The 15127-nt window shown below is 44.8% G+C and overlaps 1 protein-coding gene across 7 annotated transcripts in view; it reads left to right on the forward strand.

The window, feature by feature from the left end:
• ZHX3 (zinc fingers and homeoboxes 3) overlaps positions 1–15127 on the forward strand; it is a 134472-nt gene that overhangs the window by 8206 nt on the left and 111139 nt on the right. For 3 of the 7 annotated variants that reach the window (XM_074317287.1, XM_074317286.1, XM_074317281.1), the window contains exon 1: positions 8125–8452. The exons of 2 other annotated variants lie outside the window; for them this stretch is intronic. The gene's annotated coding sequence lies outside the window, so the exon portion shown is untranslated. Of the gene's footprint in view, positions 1–8124; positions 8453–8997; positions 9111–9135; positions 9280–15127 lie in introns of those variants that run through there. 2 more of the 7 variants (XM_019749024.2, XM_074317282.1) reach the window with 2 other exon arrangements.

The raw sequence follows: 15127 nt of genomic DNA on the forward strand, positions 1-15127 counted from the left end.
GCGCAGCCCACCATCCCTTCCGGGAGTCGAACCAACAACCTTGTGGTTGAGAGGATGCGCTCCAACCAACTGAGCAATCCGGGAGCTCAATGGCAGCTCAGCTCAAGGTGCCATGTTCAGTCTTAGTTGCAGGGGGTGCTGCCCACCATCCCTTGCGGGACTCGAGTAATTAAACTGGCAACCTTGTGGTTGAGAGCCCACTGGCCCATGTGGGCATCGAACTGGCAGCCTTTGGAGTTAGGAACATATTGCTCTAACCACCTGAGCCACCAGGCCAGCCCCTGCTTTTAAGATTTTATCTTTGATTGTTAATAGTTTAACTATGTTCTGTCTAAGATATGGTTTTCTTTATATTTATTATATTTCATGTATTTATTATCTGAACTTGAATTTGTGCATATCTTTCATTAATTTTGAAAAAATTTCAACTATAATCTCTTCAAATATCTTTTTCTTTCCACTCTCTCCTTTTCTGGGACTCAAATTACTTTTGTATTAGACCAACTGGATATGTCTTTGGTTTTCTATGGTTTTGCCATAATGTATCTGGGTGTAGATTTATTTGGCATCTTCAACTTATGACTTGATGTCTTTCCTAAGTTCTAGAAAATTCTCAGACATTGCCTTTTCAAATATTGCTTCTGTCTCATTCTCTCTCTTTTCTCTTTCTGGGACTCTAATGAAACTGTACATTACCCTCACTGTACCCTGTATGTCTCTTACCTTCTCCTATATTTTCTATCTCTTTGTCTCTCCATACTTCATTCTGGGAGTTTTCGTCTTACCTATAATGGTAATTGTCATTTGCATTGCTTTCACCTTTTGGCTACTGTGAATAATGCTGCTATAAACATGGGTGTACAAATGTCTGTTCGAGTTCCTACTTTAGATTCTTTTGGGTATAGGAGTTTGGACAATTAAGTTCGTGAACTCATCCTAGAAAGTGCTACATACCTCATTGCTGAATATCACTATGGTCATCTTTGAAGTACTCCCCTTGGGAAGCTATGCACCGATGCCAGTGTCTAGTCCATCTTTCAAAGCAGTATTGGAACTCTTTTTCTGGAATGGCCATCAGAGCTGTCGTCATATTACCCTTGATGTCCTGAATGTCATCAAAATATCTTCCTTTCAATATTTTCTTTATCTTGGGTAAAGAAAGAAGTCATTGGGGGCCAGATCAGGTGAATAGGGAGGGTGTTCCAACACAGTTATTTGTTTACTGGCTCAAAGCTCCCTCATAGACAGTGCCATGTGAGCTGGTGCATTGTCGTGATGCAAGAGCTATGAATTGTTGGCAAAAAGTTCAGGTTGTCTAAGTTTTTCACGCAACTTTTTCAACACTTCCAAATAGGAAACTTGGTTAACTGTTGGTACAAATTCATAATGAATAATCCCTTTGATATCAAAAAAAGGTTAGCAACATTGTTGCAACAAGTTTGCAAACTTAATTGTCTGACCTCGTATACCTAGAAGTAGAAATCCTGGATCATTTGATAAGTCTATATTTAATTTTTTTTTTTTTTTTTTGCATTTTTTCCATTTTTATTTAAATTTATTGGGGTAACTTTGGTTAATAACATCATATAAGTTTCAGATGTACAACTTTATAATATACCATCTGTATACACCATTGTGTGCCCACCAGCCAAAGTCTAGTCTCCTTCCGTAACCATATATTTGAACCCCTTTACCCTCTTCATACTTCCCCTCCCCCTTTTCCCTTCTGGTAACCACCATACTGTTGTCTGTGTCTATGAGTTTGTTTGTTTTGTTTGAATGTTTGCTTTTTGGAAGAGCCATCATACTGTTTTCTACAGCAGTTGCATTATTTTACATTCTCACTAATAATGCACAGGGGTTCCAATTTCTGCACATCTACATCTAACACCTGTTATTTTCTTTTTCTTTTCTTTTTTGGATAATAGCCATTCTAATGGTTGTGAAGAATTAGCTCATGATTTTGATTTGTCAAAGCTTGGCTTTTATCTCCTCGAATGTAATAAGTGTGGTTGGCTTTTGGTCTGTGTCTGATAATCTCCTACCTTTAGCATCCCTATGAATCTATTTCTTTGTTGTTTTACTCATTTTTTCTTTTGGTGTCTTGTCTCCATTTGTGTCTGGCTATATTTGACTGTCCATTAGGCATTGCAGTACATTTGAGACAAATGTAGAAAAACGTAAAGGTTAGACTGATGTAAACTTTTCCCAAAGAGATTTGAAAAAAAACATTTAAAAAATTTTTCGTTTTTCACTTGGCCCCTTGGGAATGCTCACACTTCAGGACCCCTTTAATCTGTATTCAGAGTGTGAGGTTATCTAGAACACTCCAAGGACTTGAAACCAGGCTGCAGCTGTGAAAGGAATGGACCACTTCCCGTTCACATCTTTTCTGAAAGCTCTTCAGAACCCTTGATTAAAGTAAAGTATAAAGAGTTTTGTTGGCTGAAGACTTGAGTGTCTCACTGAGGAGTCTGGAGAAGGGATGGGCAGTTGTTGGATTGGTATTGGGTCAGGGGGCAGCTTGTTGAACTTTATATTGTGGTTCTTCGTGGGAAAAGGAGGAAGGCAGGCTGTGCCAGACTAGGGCTAGGGAAACCGAACCTGCCTCAGGGATGGGCTGTCCCTGCGGAGGCCCAGCCCTATATGGTACAGGGTCTCCCAGGTAGAGCACAGCAGGGGAGAAGCCAGGACTACAGAGAAGCTGAGAATGTGACCGGGGGTGACTCAGCAGTCCAAGGCTTCTGTTCACCTGGGCCAGAAGTAGGTTCTCTTTCTTGGGCCTGTACCTTGGCCTCCACCAGGCCAACCAGTACCTACGTATGTGGCCCGGGCTGAGCCTGGACACTAGAGGCAGTTTCATTATTGTTCTCCCTGCATCACTCTGAGCCAACCCAGTCTGTTCTCCACGTAGCATGTTGTCCCTACTCAGGTCATTCCATAAAGTCCCATTGCTGTTAGGATGTCTCAAATTATTACCATGACTTGATCTGGCCACTGGCCACCTCTCCAACCTCATCTCCTCCCATTATCAACCTCATTGTTCATGTTTCTTCTGATTTAAAGAAGAAAATCGCCATGTACCCTTGACTGCCACCCAGTTTAAATCGCCATGTACCCTTGACTGCCACCAGGCTGTGCATGTGCTGTTCCTTCTACGGAGAGCACGCTTCTTTTCCCTATCTACCTAATGGTATGGACTCAATGTATATGTCCCTGAAAAATTCATATGGTGAAGCCCTAACCCCCATTGTGACTGTGTTTGGAGTAAGGAAATAATTAAGGTTAAATGAGGTCATAAGGGTTGTGCCCTGAGCCAGTAGGATTAGTGTCGTAAGAAGAGACACAGGGAGCTCACGCTTACTGAGGAAAGGCCATATGAGGACGTAGCAAGAAGGTGGCCTCACCAGAAACCAAATTGGCTGGAACCTTGATCTTGTATTTCCAGCCTCAAAAACTGAGAAAATTAACTGCTGTTGTTTAACCCACCTGGTCTATGTTATTTTGTTACGGCAGTCCAAGCAGACTAATACATCTAATTTCACCCCAATTTTCCCCTTTAGATCTCACACTTACTGTTTCCCTAAATATCTGTAGGCCAGAGCTTCCTATTTCTGGATCTCATGGTACCAGCACCATGTAAGCTTTATGTTTTTGATTACTTGACCAATGTCTGCCTGACTTATTAGAGTGAAGCTCTGTGAGGGTCTCTGGTTTTATTCGCTGCTGCATACCCAGAACCTAACAGAAGGCCAGGTACATGGTAGGTGCACAATACAAATGTATTGGGAATGAGAGTGGTGGGTAGGGACAGACAATGCCTTGAGCTGGACACTCAAGCTCATCTCTGGTCCAGCAGAAACTGCATATTTATAAAACAAGATGTGACTCTAAGCCCCACCCTGTGGAGGATTGGGGCTCCTGCCCATCTCGCCTGGCTCAGGTCCTGGGCTGGCCTGGCCTGGCCTACGCCTGCACATGGAAGCAGCAGAACCCCAGCTGTGAGGACTGGCAGAAGACAGGCTCTGACATCAGGCCACATCCTGTTCCTTCTCTGAGCTCCGCCTGCATTATGCTACTCATTCTTGAAAAAGAGCTGTCATATCAATCGGGTAGAATTTTCAGCTTCTCTTCCTGTAGTTCAAAGCTCAGACTTGTTCCCACCTATGAGTCTATAGCACTGTCTACTACCCAGAGCTGTGCAGTAAACAGCCATTGTTAGAATGCTTTTGGTTTCAAGTATAATAGAGAATCCTACTCAAATTAAAATAAAAAATAAAGATGATTTATTGATTTATGTAACTGTATTTGGTAGATGGGCTCAGGTGGGCCTTGATCAGTGCTCCAGCTCTGTTTCTCTTCAATTCTTTCTGCCTTTCCCGATTCCATATGTTAGGTTCATCTTTAGGCTGGCTCTCCTCATGGTTACAAAACAGCTGCCAACAGCAAATGGTTCCTTCCTGACATCCCAAGAGATGGTGAGGGTTTTATGCAATTATTGTGATGAGATGAATGTTGGGTATTGATAGATGTAGGCTGGGGTAATAGGGCTATCCCTGGAGCAGTCAATACAAGGTGGATGAGATTACTTCAACTGGCTTAGAACAGTCAGGGTCCACACCCACGTGTGGGAGACGGGGTCCATCCCTCTCAAATTGTCTCAACGCTGTACAATGGGGAGATGGCCTGGATGTCAGGAAAATGCATCTGTCAAGATAGGCTAGATGTTGCTGTGGTGAAAAATAAGCCCCAATCTTGTTTACATAACAGCAAAACTTTATGTCTTGCTTATACTGCGTGTCCACTGTGGGTCACCTAGGGCATTATTCCATGTTTTCTCACTTCGGGACCCAGACTGATGGAGCGATCACTCTCTCAAACATCGTCTATTGCTGTTGCTAGTTCTTAAAATTTGGACCTGGGAGTGACATACTTCTACTCATCCTTTATTGACTACAGTAAAAGCAAGTAACATGGTCATTCCTGACTCCAAGCTGTAAGGAAGTATAACACAATCCTGTCATGTGTCTGGGAAGCAAACTTGAAATCGTTGGCGAGCATTCACGTCAACTACCACAGGAGGTCATCAGAATACCCACTACCGAGGGCTCATGGAGACCACCCCAGTTTTGGTCCACTTTTTGTTGGGGGAAAAAACAACTTCCTGTTTTGATTGTTACCTAAAAATAGGCCTCCCAACTACACAGAAACTCAATAATCATCTCCTGTGTCACAATCAAATGTTTCTCAGGTTTTGTCCCATAAGTGAAATCAATGGTTCTATTTTCCCATTAAATGAAATCAATGGTTAAAATATCTCCTCAACTCACAACAATTTCCTTTTTTGTGATCTTGATCCACAGAGGTGGGTTCCTGGTGAACTACATCATCTGTAAGCTGGACATAATTATCCGTGGTGGGGAGTGGGGTGGCACCTGACTCAAGTTGTAGCAACGAGAGCCTCTTCTCTGGGATTTGGAAATTGGAATGATTAGGGATTTTAGTCTTTCTCTGGGTACCTGGAATTGTGTCATGTACTTGGGAGTGGTTGGCAGACATATTTCCCATTGTGTTATCTAGAAGCAAAGAAAACAATTTTGCAGAGAGAATCTTACAGGTAAACCTTGCTCTGCTTCCCATTCATCCAGAAGTCCAGCTGGGTTCTCCCCCTTGGCCTGACAGACAACTCCCCTTCTTCCCCCAAAAGTTTAAGGTAAGTCCCCCTTTTATTTTCCTTAAATTGGCCTGATGGATTACTGGTACTTGCAGCCAACAAACTCCTAACTGATACATGTTCTTTGCCTCTGGACCCTGACCTAAATAGGTCACAGGTGTAGCTCATTCCAATAAAATAAAGTCAGGTTGTAATTCTATTGTATCAACTGTACTTCTGGCAGTTCCTTTCCTGCTTGAGAAAGCTCATCAGAATGTGAGTGCAGATGACATTATTATAGGGAACACCTGGAATCTACTTAAATTTTTTTTTTTAAAGAAAAATAATTTTCAACCTCAGGTAAGCATGATTTGTGACATACCTCCTGACACTGGTATTAAGTGCATGCTGCTTCCTCTGCCTGGAGTCTCCTCCTTATTAATTTTTTAGACCCAACCCAATGTCACCTCCTCTTGGAAGCCTTTCCACACTCTCCTATATAGTATTAATTATGTCTCTCTCTCTGCTTCCCAAAGCAGTTGGCACATCTATCTAGTGTTATGTGTTTTCCTCCAGAAGTACTTTGTTACCTGGGTGTCTTCTCTGAAATACTGAGTCTCTCAGTGGTCAGGAGAGTGCCTTGTCTATCTATGTGTCCCATAATACCTGGATTGGAATAGGTGCTCAGAAGTTTGAGTAAATGAGGTTAATTGGAACAATATATCCCATGTCTACTTTTATTCATTCAAGAAATATTTATTGAGTACCTGACTATGTCAGGCCATGTTCCAGATGCTAGAACACAAAGTTTCTGCCCTTGGGACATTACAGATGATATTCAGGTCATAAGGGCTATGAGGGAAAATAAAGCAGCACGAAGGGAGAGCAAGTGATTAGGGTTGGGATTTGATATTTTTAGTAGAGTTGTCTGAGAAGGTCTTCCTGAGGAGGTGACTTTTGAGTAGATATTTGGAGTAAGGGCACATACCTTTCTTGGGGGAAGAAACACCAAGTGCAAAGTCCTGAGGTAAAAGTGAGCCTGCATGTTCCAGGAGCAGGAAGACAGCTGGTGTGGCTGGAATGGAGTGAGGGGGTAGAGTGGAAGGAGATGCAGTTAAAGTGGTGGGGGAGGGGAGGAGAGCAGATGATATAGAATCTCGGAGGCCCTTGAAAAAAAGCCTTTGGTTTTTGCTGTGAGTGAGGTGGGAAGCCACTGAAGGCTGTAGAGAAGAAACATGTTTTGACTTAGGCTGCTTGAGAACAAGCTCTGTGAGAGCAGAGTGGATTCAGGGAGCAGAGGTAGCAGGTCATTGCAATATTCTAGGAAAGAGGATGAGGGCTCAAATGAGGCTACTTTAAAGGTAGAGCTGACGAACTTTGCTGCTGGATTGCATGTGGGATATGACAGGAAGAGAGGGATCAAGGATGATTCCAGTGGTTTGTCCTGAGCCACCAGAAGGATGGAATTGACATTAACTGAGGTGGGGAAGGCGGCAAAGGAGCAAGCTGACGGGCAATTCCAGTTTGGCTTTGGACATGTGAAGTTTGACATATTGCTCAGTACTTATGTACGCATATATATACATGGTCACTGGTTTTCAGGATCTGAAGGTTACATGCAACCCAAAGTTAAAGTCAGCCTTACTTATTGAACAGCAGGCACCGTGCAGAAAACTTCATGTGTGCTGTCAATTAATCCTTTCAATCATTCCTATTGTCTTGGTTACTAATATTTTCATAGCCCTTTTATGGATGAGAGATTAAATAGCATGTACAAAGTCACTCAGCCACTTGTTAATCTGCCAGGATAATGCAGACCTGGGATTCCAACGCAGTTATGTCAGACTGCAGAGATCTTGCTGTTTATTAATCACTAAATTCTAAATGTGGGACCACTGAGCGTATTTGCTATAGGTTTGGGCTCCATAACAAAACTGGTGCCTGGAACGTATGACAAACTCAGAAAAGGGCCCACTCCCATCCCAGGTATTACACGTTACAAATAGAGCCCGTGGAGAAAGAACAGCATTATTTATTGTACCTGAGACGGCTCACTGATACTCTCAAGTTCTCAAATACCTGAAGATTTAATGTTAGGAAAGCAGTTATCAGAAGTTGTTGTTAGGAAATAGAAAAGCTTCAAAACTGCAGTGAATAGTTGGTGGGATAAAAGAAAGGCTGACTCCCAGGTGATGCATCCTGGGAAACACTAGACTGGGGTAGGGGGTGAGAGGGGATGGCCTCTGGCCCCTGGTCCCTGTCCTGCCTACATCCTTTTGAAAGTGTAGCCTGGCGTGGCCTTGCTTAGGTGGTCCTCTAGAAAGACCAGGATATGGAGTACAAAAGCCGGGAACCTCTGGGGCCACAGCATCCGCCCCCGTCCCCTTCTTCCCCACCCCCTTCAGGTTCCACATGGGTAAAAGCATGACCGGCGCCCGCGCATGCGCCCGGGACAAGGTCCGCTCTCCGCGACGTCAGGGGGCTCGCGCCCGCACGAAAGCCCCGCCCCCCGGGCGCCAGAGGCGACTTGGGCGGGGGGCCTCGGGCCACGCCCCAGCCGAGCCGAACGGGGCCGAGCGGAGCCGAGCGCTTCCGAGCGCCGCCGAGCCGAGCCGAGTCGAGCGGCCCGGAGTCGGTTGGTGCAGCTGCGTCCCCGCCGCTCAGCAGTCCGCGGCTCCGGCGTCGCCGCCGCCGCCTCAGCGGGGCCTGCGCCGGCCGGCCGGCCACCCGCCGGGAGGGAGGCTCGGAGCGCAGGGAGAGCGGCCCAGCTACGGGGGCCGCCGCCGCCGCAGCTGCCAGGTGAGCGCCCGCCGCGGCCCGTCAGCCCCGTGTGCCCCCGCCACTGTCAGCCCCCGTGTCTGTGTGTGTCTCTGCCTGTCAGCCCCCTGTGTTGGTGCGAGCTGCTTCCCGCCACGCCTGACCCCCGGCCCAGCCCGCAGTGTACACCAACCCCTCCCGCCCGCTGCCCCGGGTCTTTCTGTCAGCCGCCAGCACCCCCATGCTGGGAGGCTCCGCCCCTTCCCCCCGAGACCCCGCCTTCCGCCCATCTGTCATCACCCCCGCCCCCAGCTCCAGGCGCGGGCGTCCTGGGGGCTTGTGGTGCCACCGATCTTGGGGGTCAGCGTAGCCATCCCGGGCCACAGAGCTGCGCAAAAAGCAACAAGGGGGTTGTGGAGGGGAAGTGGGGGGTCCGCAGATGCCCGCCTGACCGTGTGAGGGTGCGTGTCCTAGGGTCCGCCGGGTGGGAAGCGCTGCGTGTGCGCCGGAGAGCTGGAGGGGAGCGCGGAGGACGGTCCGACTGACGTGGGGGGGGGGGGGAGGTGCTGGGCGGCCAGAGCCACTTGCTCTAACTCCGCGGGCCCATTCGGTCCTGTGGGTACAGGCCAGCCCCTGCCTGTGGTCTGAAGAGCGTCAGCTCGGCTAGGGAGGCAGCTGAACCCGGACTCGACCCATCGGGGTACAGTAGGATCCTGAATCCTGGGACCCTTGTTTGCTCACGCGAAAACAGTAAACCTGGGCGCTGGGTTCCCGGCTGCCGCAAGTGGCGTGTGAGCGCAGTTTGGGGCTTGTCAGACCTGGTACCAGTTTGGGATTTTTATTCAGAGAAGCCTGTTGGAAGTACTCAGGTAGAAAGGGTTTGAGAGTTTGAATCATTTTGAGCTGCGTGGTTTGCATTTCTGAGCAGTGATTGCCCTGAGCTTCACTGTGAGAAACTGTTCTGTGATGGGGAGGGGAGGTATACTCCTTTCTGTTTTTATCTGTGTTATGTGAACACATAGTATATTTATTCACGAGACCTCCACACACCCTCAATTTAATACAGGATTACAGTAGTTCCCATTTTATACATTTTTTAAATGTTGTTATCTTGATGCTCTTTATTTGTAGTAACTTCGTATTGCAATATTTCAAAACTAAGAGAAAATGCGCCCTAAAACAATTTGGTGTTTTGTCGGATAATTCTGAACCACGGGGGAAAGAGCCAAAAGCACACTTCATTAGCTGGAACAATTTATTTGGGCTTAATTTGTTTCTAAGAGACATACAGTGGAAAAATCCAGAAGCAGCAAGGTAGTATCAAAGAGTCTTAGGAAATTAATGAAAAGGGCCTTCTATTGCTGCCTTGGAAAGATGGTATCAAACTTGCTTTAGAGGACAGAGCTACTATGTAATGATAAACATATTAACCAAGTTGGTGTTTTGACCTTGGTACCTTGAACAGCGCTTGATTTGTGCAGTGCTTCCCAACAGGCAAACATTGCAGGGGCAGCGGGGTAATTTTTGGAGAAAAATGTTTCCCCTGTTTCATGTTTTGTTTTGTTTTTTTTCGTAAGTAAGATTTCAGACTAAGGCAGTCTCATGGTGGGAATGTTGTTGTTGTTGTTTTTTCCTTTAAGATAACATTAAAAAATTACAAAAGTAATTCATGTTTAAGGCAGAAAACTAGAAAAACAAAGAAAAGCCTAAGAAAAAACCCCCACAATCCCACAAACCATAGTAAACCAGTTTGGTATTTATCTTTCTAGTCTTCTGTTCCCATGGATAAGTATTTTTTTCCTACAAAAATGCTACTATAGCATAAGATTGTTTAATTGTATTTTTTCACGTATAAATAGATTATGAGAGATATCTATTTGTTTTATTTTTACGAGTAAGAACTTGTGTTTCCTTTGTGATCTTTTAAAAAAGTAAGTTAGATCCTCTGCTTAGAGCGCTCCAGTATCTTCTTGTTTTAAAGTAAAATCTGAAGTCCCTGCCATGGCCTGCGAGACTACCTCCTTCTCCTCACCCCCAGCTGTGCTGGGTGGCGCTCTTTGCTGTGCCCTACAAACTTCACGCATATGCTAGCCGCAGTGCCTTTGCATTTGCCTGGAACTCTGTTCCCTGGATACCAGGGTTCTTGCCTCAGGTCTGTGCTCAGACATAACCTTATCAGGCTTTTCCTGACCACTGTGTGTAAAATACACTCCATTCCCCTGTCCTCCTCACCCAGCTTACTTGTCTTCATAGCACTCACCACAACTTGGTAAATACAGGCTTATTTATTCATTGGCTTATTGTCTCTTCCCCACTCCCGTCCCATTAACCTAGAAATGTGAGACTTTTTCACTGATGTAATAACCTCAGGGCCCAGAAAAGCACCTGACACATGTATGGGTGCTTAATCAATATTGGTTATAAATGGACGAATGAATGAATGCTCATTATCCATCTATCCATTCATGTGACCTTCCTGGTGGCCTCCTTGGCTTTTAGATAGCGAGTACCATGAAACGAGGTGACAGTCCCTTAAAAGTCAGGACAGCCTTCTCCTTTACATATCTGAGAAGAAGAATTTTACAAAGTGAGTCTTATGATCCTAAAAAGAACTACAGTCTTGATTTAACTTCACGATTCAGGGAAGGAACATTTTTGGCAAATGTTACTGACTTTCCTTCTTATGCATATTCCCCTGTGTCACATTGGAAATCTTTGAAACATATAAAGTATCCCAGTTATGTTTACAGCTGTGATTTCAATTTGGTAGTTCTCAGTGATAGTATAAGCTTCAAGAGCATAGTGAGTTTTTTATGTCAATAGATACCTAGAGATATAATTACAGCTTTAATGTGTTTTCATTTGAGGAGTAGCTGTTATGTTTACTTATTTTCCTGGCAATTCTATCCTTTTCAACTCCTTGCTTATCAGTTTTTGGATGGCCTAGCAGGTATACTTAAGTGTTTTGTTTTTGTTTTTAACATTTTAAAATAAATCCTTGATCTTTTGAGCATTTTACATCTCTCATGTGACTCTTGAACTGTTTGAAAGAACCAGTTTCATCTTTCAGGATGAAATGACATCTGTAATAAAACATAATTGCATTTTCATTATAAAGATGGGAAAAACTGTATCTTAAGGTAGAATGTTTACAGGCAGGATACTATGAGAGTAAGTTTTTTAAAAGCTTGAATTTCAAGTAGGTTACTTTTACTTTTAATTTTTGTGAGTTTTTAAAAAAATCTTTGCTTTTGCTCTTAAGCAAAAAGATCCCTCTGAACATGATCCAAACATGATTTCAAAAAATTTTCTCATGCCCCAAATATACAGAACTTGGCGGGGGGGGAATCCTAATGAAACTTTTATTCTTTTAAAGGCCTAAAGAGAATGTGTTAAGAATTTATTTTTAATTTTTCTACAGGCATTTCTTGAGCACATATTTGGGGCAGTGTTTTTTTTTTTGTTTTTTTTTTATGAGCTCCATGACCCTGTTCAGTTTTAGGTTACCAACCTGGTTTCTTATTGTTTCTTCTCTTTTCTCACTCCATTACCTCCCTTCTCTCATCATATTCTCTCCCTAAGTGATCTCATCTATTCCCAGGAGTTTAATACCCTCTGGATGCAGATGACGTCCTCAGTTACCCTGCCCGCCTGGCTCTTTCTCTGGTTCCAGACTTGCATTCTCAGCTGCCTCCTTCCTGTTATCTCTACTTGCTGCCTCACAGGGAGCTCAAACGTCACAGGTCCAAGATGGGTCTCTCAGTGTTCTTTTTAAACTTCCAGATTTGTGTTCCTCCTGCCTGCCCCTCCCACCTCTCCCCCCCTACCCCCAGTCCTTCCCTGTCTCATTGTCATGACCGTCCACTCACTGTTCAGGGCAGACACCTGAAAGTCGTCTTTGATTCTTCCTGATTCCTCACCCCACATCCAAGCCTCCAGAACCCCACAAATCCTCTATTTCCTCCACCCTCCTAATCTAGCCACCATCCTCTCTCAGCTAGATGACTGACCCCACCGGTTACCTAGTCTCCCAGCTTCCACTCTTGCCTTCTTCTGACCTATTCTCCCCACTGTAACCAAAGTGACTTTACCAAAACCGTAAGCCAGAATGCACCACCTCCCTGCTAGGGTCTTCCCACTGCACTTAGCCCCACACCCACTTCTTATTCTGAGGTGTCCAGCCTCTGTCTCCCTCTCCAACCTCCGCCCCTTGCTCACCATGCCTCTGTCAGGTTGGAGTACTGCCACGTTCTTCTCCTCTGTAGGGACCCTTCCCTCTGCCTGCCCCTCACGCTTACCCTCCTCATAGGAAGATCCTTCTCACCCATCTGGTCTCAGCTAAAATGTCGCTCCTCAGAGGGGCCCTCCCTGATCACCCCATCCACAGTGGCTTCCTCCCCAATGCCCCCTCTCTCAGGACTTGTGCATTTCTTGCTTAGCACTTCACCAACATTCCAAGTGTTTCATTTATGTTAGCTTCCTTCTGTAATGTCTACTCCCCCAAAAGACTGCAAGACCTGTGGGGGCAGGGCCGGCCTTGTCCTGTTGATGGTACGGTCCTGGCACCCGGTGCTCTGCCTACTATCCAGGAGGCGCAGGGCTTCGATGTGCTGTGGATAATCATTATTGTAACGGCTAACTTTTTTTTCGAGACTGACTTTGTGCCAGGTCCATTGCTAAGTGCATTCACGCATTATCTCTGAATACCTGGGAGAACCCTTAATAAGGGGGTGATGGTTATTACATGATCATTTCTACTTTTAGTTGGGAGAATTGCGCTTAGAGAAGTCAAGCAATTTTTAAGTTTTCACAGCTAAGAAAGTGGTGGAGCTGAGATTTGAATCTACATGATCTGAGTGTAGAAATGTCCCTCTTACTCATTACTGTCTTCTGATACAAATGTAGGAATGAATGTGAAATATGCAGTAATATTAATATTTGATAATTCCTCACGTTTGTGTTTCTAAACATGTATCGGAGTATAAAAACTAAGAATGCTTGGGTTAAGATGTTGCATTTCCGGGGAAGTTTCTGATCATAACCAGTGTGCAAAGCACACAGATTAGGTTCTGTTCAGGCTCTGTGTTTGCTTTTACTTTTATCACTTTCCAGCTACAAGCCTTTGGACAAATTATTTAACATGTCTAAGTTCATTTTTTTCAGCTGTAAATGGAGAAAATGAATAGTTCCTATCTCACAGGGTCATTGTGAGGAACATAATTATACACCAAAAAAAATCCATGTTGGCTATTAGTCTTATAAGGAAGAAAAAAAAATCCCTCAGGAAAAGACTTGTAGACCCACCAACAAATTAGAGTTCGGGTAAGAATGAAAGAGAGCATAACAGTACTGCTTCACTGACTCTGCTTTTGCATTTATAAAAATCATCTGGGAATTCACTATTTGGCTTGGAATTTATAATCTATTGATGTATGGCAGCTTTAGGTTTAGATGTAAACTTGTTAAATGCTTGGAGGTAAGACACCTTTCTTCTTTTTAAAACTCTGTCTCATCTTAAAGATTCTCAGGATGGAGAGATCTTTTGAAAGTTTGGCTATTTTTATACTTTTCACCAAAAAGGTGCTCACCACCATTATTGCTTACTTCAGTAATGATTGTCACTGGGGAGCTTACTTCAAATAGCTGAGCGAACAGTAGACCTTGTAGTACAGGTGCAGGGGCCTTATGATAAATGTCTGGGCACAGTTGCTTTTTCTGGTGGGATGGCTTATAAGCAAGGACCAGTCTGGTGGCTTCCATCATCTCTGTGAAATAAAGGGTGAGGTTGTCTGCTAAAAGTGGGAAGAAGTTAGAGCAAAAACAAGGAGATTTGACATACAGTTGAGAGCAGGAAGAGGAAGAGTGACCGTCGGGCAACGTCCATGATCTCCAGGCAGTAGGAAGGGCCTTGTTGAGGTAGAGACCATGGGTTGATTGAGACACCAGTAGCAGTCAGCTGCCTGGTTTTAGAGCAAAGAAGGCATATAGTTGGACTGAGCCAGGGTTGGAGTTTACGGGGAGAGGTAGCAGAAGGCCAGTGCGACCGAGGAGCTGAGGTATTGTCCAGACAGTGACGACATGGTAGGTAAAGGTGTCTAGGCTGAGTGGGAGGAGAGAAGGACCAGAGGTGTGGATGAAGTTAAGGATGGGTGTGTTGGGTTGATGGAGTAATAGGAGGGTGTGGTTAGGGAGGGACACGTGAGTGGAAGATGTCAGAGTTGGAACAATTAATTATTGATTGGACGTGTCCGGCTCCTAGGTTTTGCCTCCTGAATGGCTGAAGTGAATGCGTTCAGTGGAAAGGAGTGAAGTCAAGGTCAAGTAACGGAGAGGCTGGAGAGTTCTTTGGGCCATCCATGTGGTCGATCAGAGAAGGCATCAGAAAGATGGCAGGACATTTGGGGTGGCGAGAAGGAAGGTGTGCTAGGTCATCAATAAATGAAGTACCAGCAATAAGAAGAGGTGTTATGGTCAGCCTGCAGGAGCCTCAGATCAGGGAGTTTTGGGAAATGCAACTGTAGTGGATTAAAACATGGTCTGGAAGCCAACTGCCTGTGTCTGAAGGTGAGACTGGTGGGAATGAACCTTTGCCCATGTCCTTTAATAGATTGCTTTTCCAGGTCTATCTGACATCAGAAGGTATGAATTAAGGGAGCCTCTATTAGAGACAAATATACTGACAAAAACAAGAAGAGACAGCTGGTAATGACAGAGGCA

The sequence above is a fragment of the Rhinolophus sinicus genome, linkage group LG13 (genome assembly GCF_036562045.2).
Source record: "Rhinolophus sinicus isolate RSC01 linkage group LG13, ASM3656204v1, whole genome shotgun sequence".
NCBI classification, from domain to species: Eukaryota; Metazoa; Chordata; class Mammalia; order Chiroptera; family Rhinolophidae; genus Rhinolophus; species Rhinolophus sinicus.